At 45.2% G+C, this 12,796-nt stretch overlaps 1 pseudogene; it reads left to right on the top strand.

Moving 5' to 3' along the window:
- The first annotated feature begins 12,295 nt into the window (after window positions 1-12,295).
- On the top strand, window positions 12,296-12,474 carry LOC137505771 (U2 spliceosomal RNA; annotated as a pseudogene).
- The last annotated feature ends 322 nt before the right edge of the window (window positions 12,475-12,796 follow it).

The raw sequence follows: 12,796 nt of genomic DNA, 5'->3' as shown, positions 1-12,796 counted from the left end.
TGACGATGGCAGCCGATAGGTACAGCGATTGGGATAGAGTGGAACTCTGTGGAACGCGTCTGGTAGTCATGGCGACGCTGGAGCTGAGGTAAATATGCAAGGCTGTCTCCCAGGCTTTAAAGAATTCCTTTGAATAAACACAACCACAGCATGTCACATGAATTGAACCAGATTACATGTATAGTTGATTAAAAAACATCATCAAATAGATGAAACTACATAAAAAAAAAATAAAAAAAAATTATATATATATATATATATATATATATAAAATTAAAATGTTAAAAATCAACATTAGAATAAATACATATTGCAAAATGCCAATCAATTAATTATGATCAATTTATTTGGAGAATCAATCAACCACTGTGGAAAATCTTGTAAAAGAGCAGAAACAAGACATCTGAAATTATAAGTGCTTACAGATACATTTCGAGGATTACATTTCAAAAATTACATTTCAAAGCTTGTATTTCAAACCATCGTCAGAAGGAAGATGTGGAGATGATGTTGAAATGTATGAATGGTAATGACAATTGTATTCTGTTTTATTGCAAAAGGGTGGGGAAACATGATGGTCATTATTGTTATGAGAGTCATAAATGGTACCTATATAGGTTTTGTGGGAAGTAAAAACCTGTTGGATGCATATGTGTTGAAAAGGGCTGAGAGGGGGGATGAGGGCAGAAGAGGAAAAAGGGGGAGGGGGGGGGGGAGAAAGGAGGGGGAAAAGCGTGATCAGGTATATATGCCATAGTTGACAGGCAACTTATAAGACTCTGGCCACTTCAACGTCTTCATTAAGGCCTCTCAGAGTCAGCATATTGAGTTTGAAAACCCAATGTGCTTCCTTTCTGCATAATTTTCGGAACCTTAAACCTGCTGGGAGATCTGAGGAGATACGTTCTAAGCCAATCACCGACAAAGTATCACCTTTCAGAAGGTGTATGTGAGTAAGACTCAGATGATGAGTGTTGGATGAGAATGGATGTAAGGTGTGACATACGGAGCAGCGGTCACAGGTCAGCAGCCGGGCATACTGAGAGAAGGCATGATGACGATGAGCTGCATGAAGACCCCCAGGGAGCATGGAAGGAAGTAAGGAAGAAAGCACAAGGACAGCGGAGGTCTCATTAAAGGGCCATATGTTACATTAACAGTGCCTAGAGCGGGCAATAACCAACCCAACAGTGGTCACAACAGCACAGTGAGTTCTCTCCCACTCAGGTGCCTGGTGGCAGAAATTGTCTTATCTTACAAGCAACATAAATACCTGCTGAGCGCTTGAGCCACAATTCGTAGGACCTCAAAGTGTCCTTGGAAGGATATGGTGGAAATAGTCCACAAAGTAGGTCGTGTCAGTTAACACCGACACTTGGAATGCATTGGTTAAATAATGTGTGTGGTGCTGGGTGTTTGGAGGTTTGTTGGCAGATGTATGGGATGATTGGGTGGAATGAATGTGGGGTTGGATGGATAGGGCAGGATGGTATGGGATGCATATGTTATGAATGGCGGTTAACTTGGAGATTTATTTTTTTTACAATTTTTTCCATGTTCTTCGGCTTTCTTTTTCTTTTAGCTCTCATCACGCCCCTCCCCCACCCCCCTCCCCCCATCCGTGTTTATTGCTTAGGCAGGTCGTCCAGAGATCCCGATTATGTTAAAGCGGTATAAAACCCTGACATATTATTCAATAAAAACATGTTTTCCTACTTTTTATATTCCTCTGAAAGCTGACTTTGCATTTTATTTATAACTGCTTTATTCATGTTCTAACAAGCAGAAATGCTTTCGAAATTTTCAGACTTTGTTCAGGAGACCAGGCAGTGTCAGAGAAGTCCTTCTGGACCTTGAGGAGCTATTAGCTGAGAACTCTGAAAATATTAATTTGCATAGTGTTGATTATACCAAGTTAAAAATGAAATCAAATTATTTCCCCAATATGCAAAACTGCTCAAGTATTAATATGTTTATCAAAACTGTGATGGGAGATATCATAAAAAACTCAAATATATAACGGTACCCCAAATTTGAGCCCTGTAGAAAAACAGGCTTTACAGGCGATAACAAATATGAAACACCTAACGATAAAACCCTCTGATAAAGGAGGAAACCTGGTCATCATGACCAATGAAAACTATGAAAAGATGTGTTTAAAATTGCTCCAGAATAGAGAGAATTACCGTAAAATTAAGGGGAAGGTTAGGTCTAGATACAAAAGTGAGTTAGATGATACTCTGAAGAAAGCTAAATGTGAGGGGATTATTAATGAAAAAATCTTAAAATATCTTATGGTTGATAATTCCTGTACCTCCACTTTTTACTGTACATCCAAGGTCATTGAGTGACCCCTCCCCCCCTTGATGCCCCATTGTGGCAGGACATGGTTCCCTTACTGAAAATATCAGTAAATATATTGATATACATCGAATGCCCCATGTGATGAGCCTACCTTCTTATGTGAAAGATAGTTCCAATCTGTAAACTGTTCTTGACGAAATGCATGTACCACAGAATAGTCTTTTGCTGTCTTTAGATGTAGAGGCTTTATATAGCAGTATACCACACGATAGAGGTGTAATGATTACCCATAGATTTCTTAAGATGGGGCACGACATAGGGATCTGAACCTTTTCATTGTCGACTTATTGTACTTTCTGCTCACACATAATGTGTTTGTTTTTGGAGGCTCCCACTACCTCTAGGTGCAGGGGGCGGCGATGGGGACGACCTGTGCCCCATCGTATGCCAACCTTTACCGGGGAGGTGGGAGGAGATCTTTTCGGAAGATGGGTATGACTTGATGCACCTAATTAACACCTGGCATCGATATATTGATGATGTATTTATGATTTGGGAAGGCACTGAGGATGATTTGCATGATTTTATTAACTGTCTCAATAATAATGAGTGGAATTTGAAATTCACTTATACATAAAGCAGAGATGAAATACAGTTTCTAGATCTTAAAATCATTAAAAACCAGGATGGAATGTTAGCTACTACCCTATTTCGTAATCCCACTGCTACAAACTATTTTGAGAGCGGAGAGTGCACATCCAGCTAGCACTATTAAGAGTATACCTTATTCGCAATATATTAGAATTAGAAGGAATTGTCTTGAATAGACTAACATGTTCCGCTTCTATGAGGTAGTGAACGCTAATGTGGATATTGGGAATGCTGTAGATGTGATATACTTGGACTTTGCAAAGGCCTTCGACACTGTTCCCCACAAAAGTCTGGTGCAAAAGTTGAGGATGCAATGACTGGGGAAGAGTCTGTGTGCATGGATAGGGAACTGGCTAATGGGCAAAAAACAAAGAGTTGTGGTCAATGGATTATACTCAAAATGGGTGACTGTTAGCAGTGGGGTCCCATAGGGGTCTGTCCTGGGTCCAGTGCTCTTCAATTTATTTATTAATGACCTAGTAGATGCAGTAGTGAGCAATGTTGCTATTTTTGCAGGGGCCTGTAGCCAGTAGCCCCGTGGTTAGCCAGCAGCTGGCCGCTGCTGCATTTAGAAAGTAGTTCTCCTTAAATATCATGGAGGGCGCTGTCACGGCGGGCGGCGGCTGTCATTGAGGCTTGTTATCGCTTCTCGGCCTTTTGGCTGCGATCTGGGGTGCAAACTCTGGGTCGTGGTCGAGAGGGCTTTGCAACGGTCTACCTTTTTAGGGAGGACCCGGGATCATCAGAGGGGCGAAGGCGGTCTGCTCGGTGGCTATGGAGTGGCAACACAAGAACTTGAGGGCCTCTTTGAGGATAATCGTAGTCCGGGACCACCTGAGGGAGGTCACTCTGAAGACTGTTGCTGTGGACGTCTTGGAAAACATCTTTAGTGTCCAGGTAACAGACTTATTTGCATTCCAGGATTTTTTGTCAACTGGCTTATATGTCATTTTGTTTTATTCTGAGGAGAGAGGCCTGGATGTATTTGAAAATTGGAGGGTGAAGATGTTGGATGGCAAGTACGCTTTATTGAGGAAGTTTGAAGTCAGCTTGTGTTTTGACCCGGGACATAAAGATATCACGGTACATTTGAACAATCCGTATATGGAAACTCATGTAATTAGAACTTACCTGAAGAAGTTTTGTATGGAGGTGGATGGGGGTAAAAAGCTTTATATCCCCTATAGATATTATAGAAACAAGATAAAGTTCAGGGTGGTTCTGAAGGCGGATCCGGATGGGTATGGGGGCAGTGTGCATCCCCCTGCTGCGTTTACTGTGGCAGGGGAGAGGTGTACAGTGTCCTATCAGGGGCAGCCTCGTTATTGCCGTTACTGTTTCGAGTATGGGCACCTCCGGGAGGATTGCTCAAACAAGTCTGTGTGCAGGATCTGTAAGAGGTCCGGTCATGTTGCAGCTGAGTGTTCCGCCCCCCGCTGCTGTGATCTGAGCGAGTCGGCGGAGCACTTGGCAAGAGATTGCAGCAAGACCAGGGGGAAGGGACTCTTCTCCTATGCCGAGGTGTTAAGGAGCTCTAAGCCTGGGGGGATGTTTGCTGGCTGGGGGAGCAGAGTGTGCGCCTGACACCTCAGGCTGAGGATCGGGACAAGGAGGAGAAGCCTGCTGGGCAGGGGGCTGCTGATTCCCATGATGCGGACCCGTCGTGGCTGATGTAATGGGGGAGTTGGAGGAGTTACTGGATCTGGCTGACACGCTGGATGTGGCTCTGGATACTGCGCTGGAGGAGGAGATGGAGGCTGAGGACAGTGCGCGGGAGGATGGTGTGGTGATGCAAGATGGCTGCCGGGAGAGTGTCGGTGACCGGTGGGGCGGATGGTCGTGATGTGGTGGGCGTGGCTGGAGCGGCTGGGATGAGAGCGGAGGTGGCTGGTGTGAGTGGGAAGGTGGCTGGTGCAAGTGATGGCGCTGGGCTGAGTGCTGGAGTGACTGGGGATGAGTTACCTTGTAGCGGAGTGGAGTTGTTTGCGGAGGATGGTGTCGGAAAACCGCCAGAGGCGGATCATGTGATTGAGGAGGAGGTGCTTGGTTACGCGTCATGCGTGCAGGCTGCGTTGCGGGTGGAGGAGGAGGAGTCCCGGGCGCAGAAAGCGGCTGATGCGCAGAGTGTGCCTGGTGATGTGGGCAGTGATCGGAGGTTGGAGGAGGAGTCTGTGGGTTCCAGTGACGCGGCTGATGGGCGGAGGAGTGATGTGACGTCACAGGTTGCCGGTGATGCTGCTGGTGATCGGAGGATGGAGGTGAAGTCTGTGCGGCAAATTAATGTGAAGTCTGTTGGTTCCAGTAAGGTGGCTGGTGGTCGGAAGACTGAAGTGAAGCTGGTGGGTTCCAGTGAGCGGCAGCAGGTTGCCCTGGAGCAGGGGAGACGGAGGGAGGAGAAGGGGCAGACAGTGGGCGTGAGGAAGGAGTTAGGCAAAAGATGAAAGAAGAGTAGTGAGTCAGAGTCCGGGAAGGGGAAGGAGAAGGGAAGGCATGCTGGGCGCAGTAGTGCCACTGGAGTGTTTGAGAGTCAGCAGGTAAGGAAAGGAGAGACAGAAGGGTGCAGAGTCAGAGGGAGTGCAGGAGAAAGGGAAGCCTATAGATTGGGGGACCCAGATGGAGGTAGAGGAGGAGAAGATGCAGACAGAGGAAGGGTGGGAGAAGGTGAAAGGTCAGAGAGGGAAGGTGAAGGAGAAGAAGAATCATTCAGAGAGTGGAAGTAAGAAGATGAAGCTAGGGGAAGGGAGTGCTTTAGAGGTGCCTCTGTCCTCAAACCAGTATGCAGCGCTGCAGGAGGCTGTGCAGGAGGTGGAAGTCCAGCTGCAGGAGGCTGTACAGCCGGACAGTCCTGATGTGCAGCCAAAGAGGTGTATAGCTGTGCCTGAGAGATAGACTGCTAAATAAACTGTGTCTATGGATAATTGTGTTCCTAATGTGAGGCGTGATTGGCAGTACTATAGTCCGCTTGTGAGGGAATATAAAGAGTTGGAGAGAACATGGGTGGCGGAGATTGCTAGAGTAAAAAAGGAGGCAGATGTGTTGTTCTCTAGTCTTTTGGTGCCTAAGATGCGAAACGTTACGTTTTGGTGGGAGGAGTTTTTGAAAGAGGATCTTTCTATGAATGCTGTAAAGTTTAGTTTGCCTTTGTGGTTGGTGAGGAGGGTACAATTGTACCAGTGTTGTGGTGAAGTGGAGTATTATAAGGATGACGTGACTATGCAGATGGTTTATTATTTTGTTGATAAACAAGTAAAGTTGTGGAATAAGTAGGAATATGTTGTTGTACATTGTTTATGTTTGTTTGTAATTATATATTTTATTTAAACGAGTAAAAAAGATTTTATCACATGATGATTAGGCCAATGTCTCATTTATGGGGGCATTTATGTCTCAGAGTAACGAGATTGTGACTGATCTGAGATTAAAAAAAAAAAAAAAAGCTAAGAGGTTTAGGGTGACTCGGCCTTCAGTCTTGCAACTGTTGCTGCTATTGGGTCACTTTCGAAGGGAACATTAACGAGTAACCCGTTCACGGGGGCTGCCTTCATTGGTAGTTCTTGTGGTGGGGGTGTGGGCTCCGGTTTAAGGGACGAGCAATGGCGCAACTTAAGGCGCTACGGAATTCATTCCGGATCCAGCTTAAGCCTGAATACCTGAAGGAGATGTCGGTGAAGAAGGTCCTGGTGGACAGGCTGCAGGATATCCTGAATGTACAGGTAACAGATCTCTATGCCGAGCAGGATGTTTCTGCTACGGGGTCTTATGACGTTTCTTTTTTTTTTACCGAGGATAAATGTCTGGCGGTCTCTGAGAGAGCCTGGAGAAAACGTGAATTGGCAAACCACTCCTGCAGAAACTAACGCTTGATCTACGCTTCGATGTGACGGTGAGATATGTAACAATTCATATGTATAACCCGTATCTAGAAACTGAACTGGTGTTGCTTTTTCTCCAAATATATTGTGATGTATTGGGGGCCCCCTAAAAGCTCCACAACCCCTGGGGTATGTGGCGCAGCAAGCTAATATACAAAGTGCACTTTCGTAGAGACCCCTCAGGGTATAATGGTTTAATGCACCCCCTGGGGTTTTTTCTCTTGCAGGGGATAAGTGTACCCTTCCATATCCCAGCCAACCACTCTATTGCCGCAGTTGCTTTATGTATGGGCACACGAAAGAGAATTGTACAGCCCCACAATGTCGGAAATGTCTGGCAGAGGGGCATGTCGCTAAGGATTGCAATAAGCGATGTTACGACCTCTGCAGGGAAACAGATCATTTGGCCCGTAGCTGCCCCAAAACCAAGGGGCGAATGACCTATAGCCAGGCTGCTAAGGGTTTCAGGGAGACCACCATGGCTAAGATACCTAAAGTGGACCCAAACTAAAAATACAAGATTTCAGAAATAAAATCTATTTTTTAAATTATAATAATAAATAGCAGTTTTTTTTTCAGCTGCATGATGACAAATATAAAATATTTTACATTTATTGGAGAAACCCCTCCCTTCCTTTCATATTGCCGGCAAATAATCCGGCAAACTGGTGGAGTAGGAGGTGTCCGGCAAAGGAGGAATTGCTAATGGCTGCCACCTGTATAACCCTAGTTATGCAAAGAGGAGGGTGAAAAGCATGCACTGAAATTCTCATAGGCTTGAAGGAGTGTTTCTTTATCTTTGTATGTGTCAGAGTGGTGCAACGAAATATTTTGAATTAAAAAAATGTTTGGTTTGGGTCCGCTTTGAATGGCCCCTATTTGAGGGTGACAGAGAACTCCTGGAGTTCTCAGAGGATGAGGAGGAGGTGCTGACTGCCGCTGCTGGTCCCGCCCCCTCAATAACGCAGATTACCCGCTCAGTGCTTGCCCCGGCTCCAGGTGTCCCTGATGTGCCCCCTGCCCCAGACCACCCTCCTGCACAGGTCCTAGCTGATCCTGCGCCGACCTGCAGCCTTACACAGAAGTCAGAGAGCAGAGGCTGTGTTCCCAAGACTCTGGCCCCGCCCCCGACCTGGCTACTGCTGACTCCACCACTGAGCACCGTTGGATATCTCAGTGGGTGGTCCGGGTAACGGAGGGGGAGAGGAGGCACAGAGCTTGGACACTCCCGATGCTGCTGATGGTTTTCAGCTCCCGAAGCGGCAGCGGAGGGGAAATAGGAGGAGGCTGGAACAGCGCCAGCCGGAGAGTCAGAGAAGGGAGGGGCTGAGCGCTCCCTCCTCGCACAGCACACACAACACAGAAACTGACAGGCACGCTGGGACCGATAGTCCCACGGACAGCACAGAGTCCCACCTACCCCGCCCGCACCGGAGAAAATTAAAGAGGACAAAGCCCAGAAAAGTGTACCTATTATAAAAAAAGCCACAATGCCTGCAAAAGTCACTTCTGTCACTGGGAACACCTTTCCATTCTCACAAATCACTGATTTAGATATACTTGATATAATTGATGCCTCAATTGAATGTATGGATTTAAAGGGTGGTCAGGGAGAGGATCCTGCCTCCTGCTCAGAGGATAGTGAAGCTGAACAGCCCCCTCCTCCCCCTCCAGCAGGCCAGAGACCCCCAAGGGAGAGGGAAGGGGAAGAGTTTCATGGTACAAAAAAAGCAAAACTTGATTCAGATGCCGATGAAGATAAAATGGATGAGGGATCCCTCTCAGTAATTGCGTCACCGGGCACCCCAGCACTTGAAGGCCTCAACCATGTTGAACAGTCGGTAGGTTGTGATCAGATTCCTGTTGCTAATGATGGCCAAGCTAACTAAGATGATATTTTTTTCCCTCCTTGCCATGGCCCTCTCAATTTTATCAGTAAACGTCAGAGGTATTGGCTCGAGATATAGGAGGACTGCTGTGTTGCATGAGCTTGCTAAGTATAAATGTCATATTTTTGCACTCATGGAATGTATGCTGGTTGACAGGCCCGCCCCCACGGAGTGGCCCTACGGACCCTCAGTATGGTCAACTGCTGTCTACTCGAGGAATGAGGGGGTAGGATTATTGATTAAAGGTGCTTCTGTTGTATTACGTTTATTTACCACGATTATCCCAGGCCAACTCCTACAAGCTAATATTGAATTTAAAGGCCACCCGGTCCGCATATTGGTTGTGTATGGTCCAGCGGATAAAAAAGACAGGCTGCAGTTCTTGGAGGTCCTTAAACTCCACCTCCCGGGAAGGATAGACACCGTTATGCTCGGGGACTTCAACCTGATAGCCAGAGTTCAGGACAGGGAGGGGAGTGCTGCCAGTAAACTGGATAGCACCAGTACTGTGTTCAAAAAAATCCTCACCGACTTCAAACTGCAGGACCTTTGTTTAAAATTAAAGGGTAACACCCTATTTTTTTCCTATTATTCAGATAGAGGTACTGTCAAATCACATATTGATTATATTCTTCTCTCGGAACATCTGAAGGGGGGCACTTATGCTCACCACAGTGTCTCCTTCTAGGAACACCAAGCAATTTAGCCACCGTTGATGTAGATAACACTGTCCACATGGGTTCAGGTGTTTGGAAGTTAAATGTTCAGCTTTTAGCAGAAGAATAAATTACACAGTCATTCCAGTCTTTATATAAAACATGCCAAAAAAAACGAACTCTCTTCCCATCCATAATAGATTGGTGGTAGTGGGTAAAACCCCAAATCAGTGTATTTTTTCAGTATAAAAGTAGGCAACGAGCTAGAACCCAGAAACACCATGAGTGTCAAATCAATGCCCGCCTACAAGGCTTGTTCCGACTAAAAGAACAAGGCCTTGATGTAGCCAGTGCAGTAGAAGAGCTGCAAAAGCAGAGAAAACAGATCCTCTTAAATAAAAGGGAAAAAGCTTATTTTCAGGGCAAAAATTAAAGCCCTAGAACAGGACGAACAATGCACAAGGTATTTCTTTAAAAAAACATTAAGACCCCGAGACCTGTTCACATCTGTTCTCGTGCAGGGCCAAGAAATTACTGGGCTCCCTATGCATACTGAGATTGTTAATTTCTATACCCAACTACAGTATATGGAGGAGGTTCCCCGGTAAGTCAAACTGAAATTGATGACTACCTAAAAGTGCTTGATAAAAAAACTCTCCATGGACGACCATGCCTTTTTAGACAGTGACGTTTCCCCAGAGGAGGTATGGGGTGCTCTTTGTGGTATGCAAAAAAAATAAAACACCGGGCAAAGACGGGTTACCTGTTAAATTTTATCAAACAATGTGGCCAGTAATACAAAATGATTTTATCCTTGGTTAAGGAGTTTTTTTACAGCAGGTACTCTCCCACCATCCATGAGAGAGGGGGTTATCACCCTTATCTACAAGCAGAAAGGAGACAAGCGTGAGGTAAAGAATTGGAGGCCGATTACCCTCCTGAATGTTGATTATAAACTTTGTGCAAAAATAATTGGAAGTCATGTGTCTCAGGTCATCGGAAGTCTTATAGGTGATCAACAAACATGTGCAGTCCCTGGGAGGCGGATCTCCGATAACCTCCTTCTGCTGAGGGACCTCACCTATTACGCACAATCTCATAATATTGTATTGCTCCTGGAATCTATTGACCTCGAGAAAGCTTTTGATAAAGTTTTGCATCAATTTCTGTTTTCTGTGTTAAAAACAATGTGTTTTCCGCCTACACTCCTTAAGGCCATAATGGGGCTTTATGATGAGATCACCAGCCAGATCCTCATCAATGGCTCTCTTAGCCCAGCTTTTTCAGTTAAATCAGGGGTCAGGCAAGGGTACCCCCTGTCCCCCCTCATGTTTATATGTGTGATAGAGCCGTTATTAAGAGCCATCCAAACTGATAAAGTGTTTCAGGGCCTCCTCATCCCTGGAAGTAATGGACACCATGCCAAAACCACCGCATATATGGATGATGTGGCCTTAATATGCTTGTCTGGTAAAGACGTAAAGAGAGGCCACCTACAATTGTCTATTTACTGTGCAGTCTCAGGTATGGCGGTTAATTGGGCTAAGAGACACATCTGCAGCTTGGGGAAAGATACCCAGTGGAAATCCCTCAGGTAACAACAACTGACACGGTCTCCATCCTGGGGGTAACTTTTGACAGGAGATTAAATGGTGCAGCTGATTATGCCCAATTGTTGACCAAGGTAAAACAAAAACTGGCTTTTTGGAGCTTACGGAAATGATCCTTACGGGGAAAACGTTAATTGTAAAGTCTGCTATTCTACCCTTACTGCTATATTACACTGTTGTTTTTCCTCCTCCAGCTCGCTGGAGCCAGTGAATTACTAAACAACTCTTTGCCTTCTTTTGGAGCAGTCAAATGGAAAGGTATAGCAGGAATAAGGTAATGGCCACAACTTTCCTAACATCGATAATTTTCTCAAATTGCATTATTGGCTCACTGCTGTCATTGCCTTTCGATGCAGTGGGCACACTGCTGAAATGATGTACTATTTAGGAGGGAGGCTTTTTGCAAAATGGGGATGGTGCCAATGCGACCTGAGGAGGCCCATGGCGGTGGTGGTACCCCAGCACTATTTAAAGCTTGCACAAATAAGGGAAGGATGGAAACTCACTGACTTTACAGGTGATATTGCAAACAAACAGGCCCTGTCAAACTGGGTAAGGAGGGAAGAAGTGCCAATAGAAATTTTAGGCCTTAATGTACAGCAGACAAAAGAAGTGTTCAAGAATAAAAATATACGGGGTCTTACAAATCACCAGAAAGACGTGGTGTGGCAGACCCACTTAAATTGCCTCCCCACCCGAGCATTCCTTACACAAAGGGACCTAGCCAGGACAGACACTTGCCCCCGAGAAAGGTGTGGAGGGTCAGAAACTCCACCGCACATATTCTGGTCTTGTTATTTTGCTTCAAGGTTTAAACTTAAGTAAAAACACTTTTTTCAGCTGTGGTTCAGAACAACCAAAGTTACTTACACCGATATACTCACAGGCTGGTGGGGTAACAAAGCTGACCATAGGATAGCTTGGATTATTTTTTCTGTTTTCAAGGATGTTTTATGGGACGTTAGAAATTTGCTGATATTTAAGAAAGAAGTATTATCTGTAGAAGACAAACTTTTTTTGTCATGTATTTATGTCGTCTATTTGTTTAATGTCGCTCACTCAGGGCAAGAGGACGCAGCTGTTCGGTGGCGTACCACCGAGTGGACGAGTAGACTTTCACTATGATGTATTTTTGCACTTTTTGGCTCTGCGAGCAAACTGACTTGTAAACCCCTGTTCCAAAAAATGAGAATATTTTTTGATCTCTGTTTTGATCATATGACAAAAATATTTAATTTTGATAATAAAAGTCTGCCCTTGTGATGACTCTTGGGTATAGCAACAAGACCATGAAGGGTGTCTACATGATCGGAATATGGTACTTGGCTAACCGACTGAGACTGTTCTTATCAGTTTAATATCAGATACGTCCCCTATCTGTGGACCATAAATTAAATGGATTTTTGGAACAGGGAGATGGAAGAAGAGCTTGCTCTGTCCACTCCGCGCATCGACCTGGTATTGCAGTACCTCCAGGACCGGTGCACTACTCTCTCTTACTGGTGTCAAAAACCAGAACAAAACTCAACATACCCAACTGACTAGCAAAGTGGAGTGAAGTCAAGTAAAGTGAAGAAATCAAGAGACCTTCTGCAAAGTGTATACTGTGGCTGAATGTACCAGGCAGCAAGTGCTGTTTTTTCCCCCCTGCTCGTTCTGCTGTGCGCTCTATGTCTGTGCTGCTACTGCTGGCTGGGTGCAGGATAGAGTTGAAATCCTCTCCCCACTGACAATAAAAACATTGTTTCAAGTTGTGTCTGCTTTCTTTGTGCATCTGTGTCATTTATTGAGTCCGTATTTCTCCTGGCTATAAG

Source organism: Hyperolius riggenbachi, chromosome 4 (assembly GCF_040937935.1).
Source record: "Hyperolius riggenbachi isolate aHypRig1 chromosome 4, aHypRig1.pri, whole genome shotgun sequence".
Taxonomy (NCBI): domain Eukaryota; kingdom Metazoa; phylum Chordata; class Amphibia; order Anura; family Hyperoliidae; genus Hyperolius; species Hyperolius riggenbachi.
The sequence above is the reverse complement of the archived record's forward strand: the minus strand, read 5'-3'. Positions and strand labels throughout refer to the sequence as shown.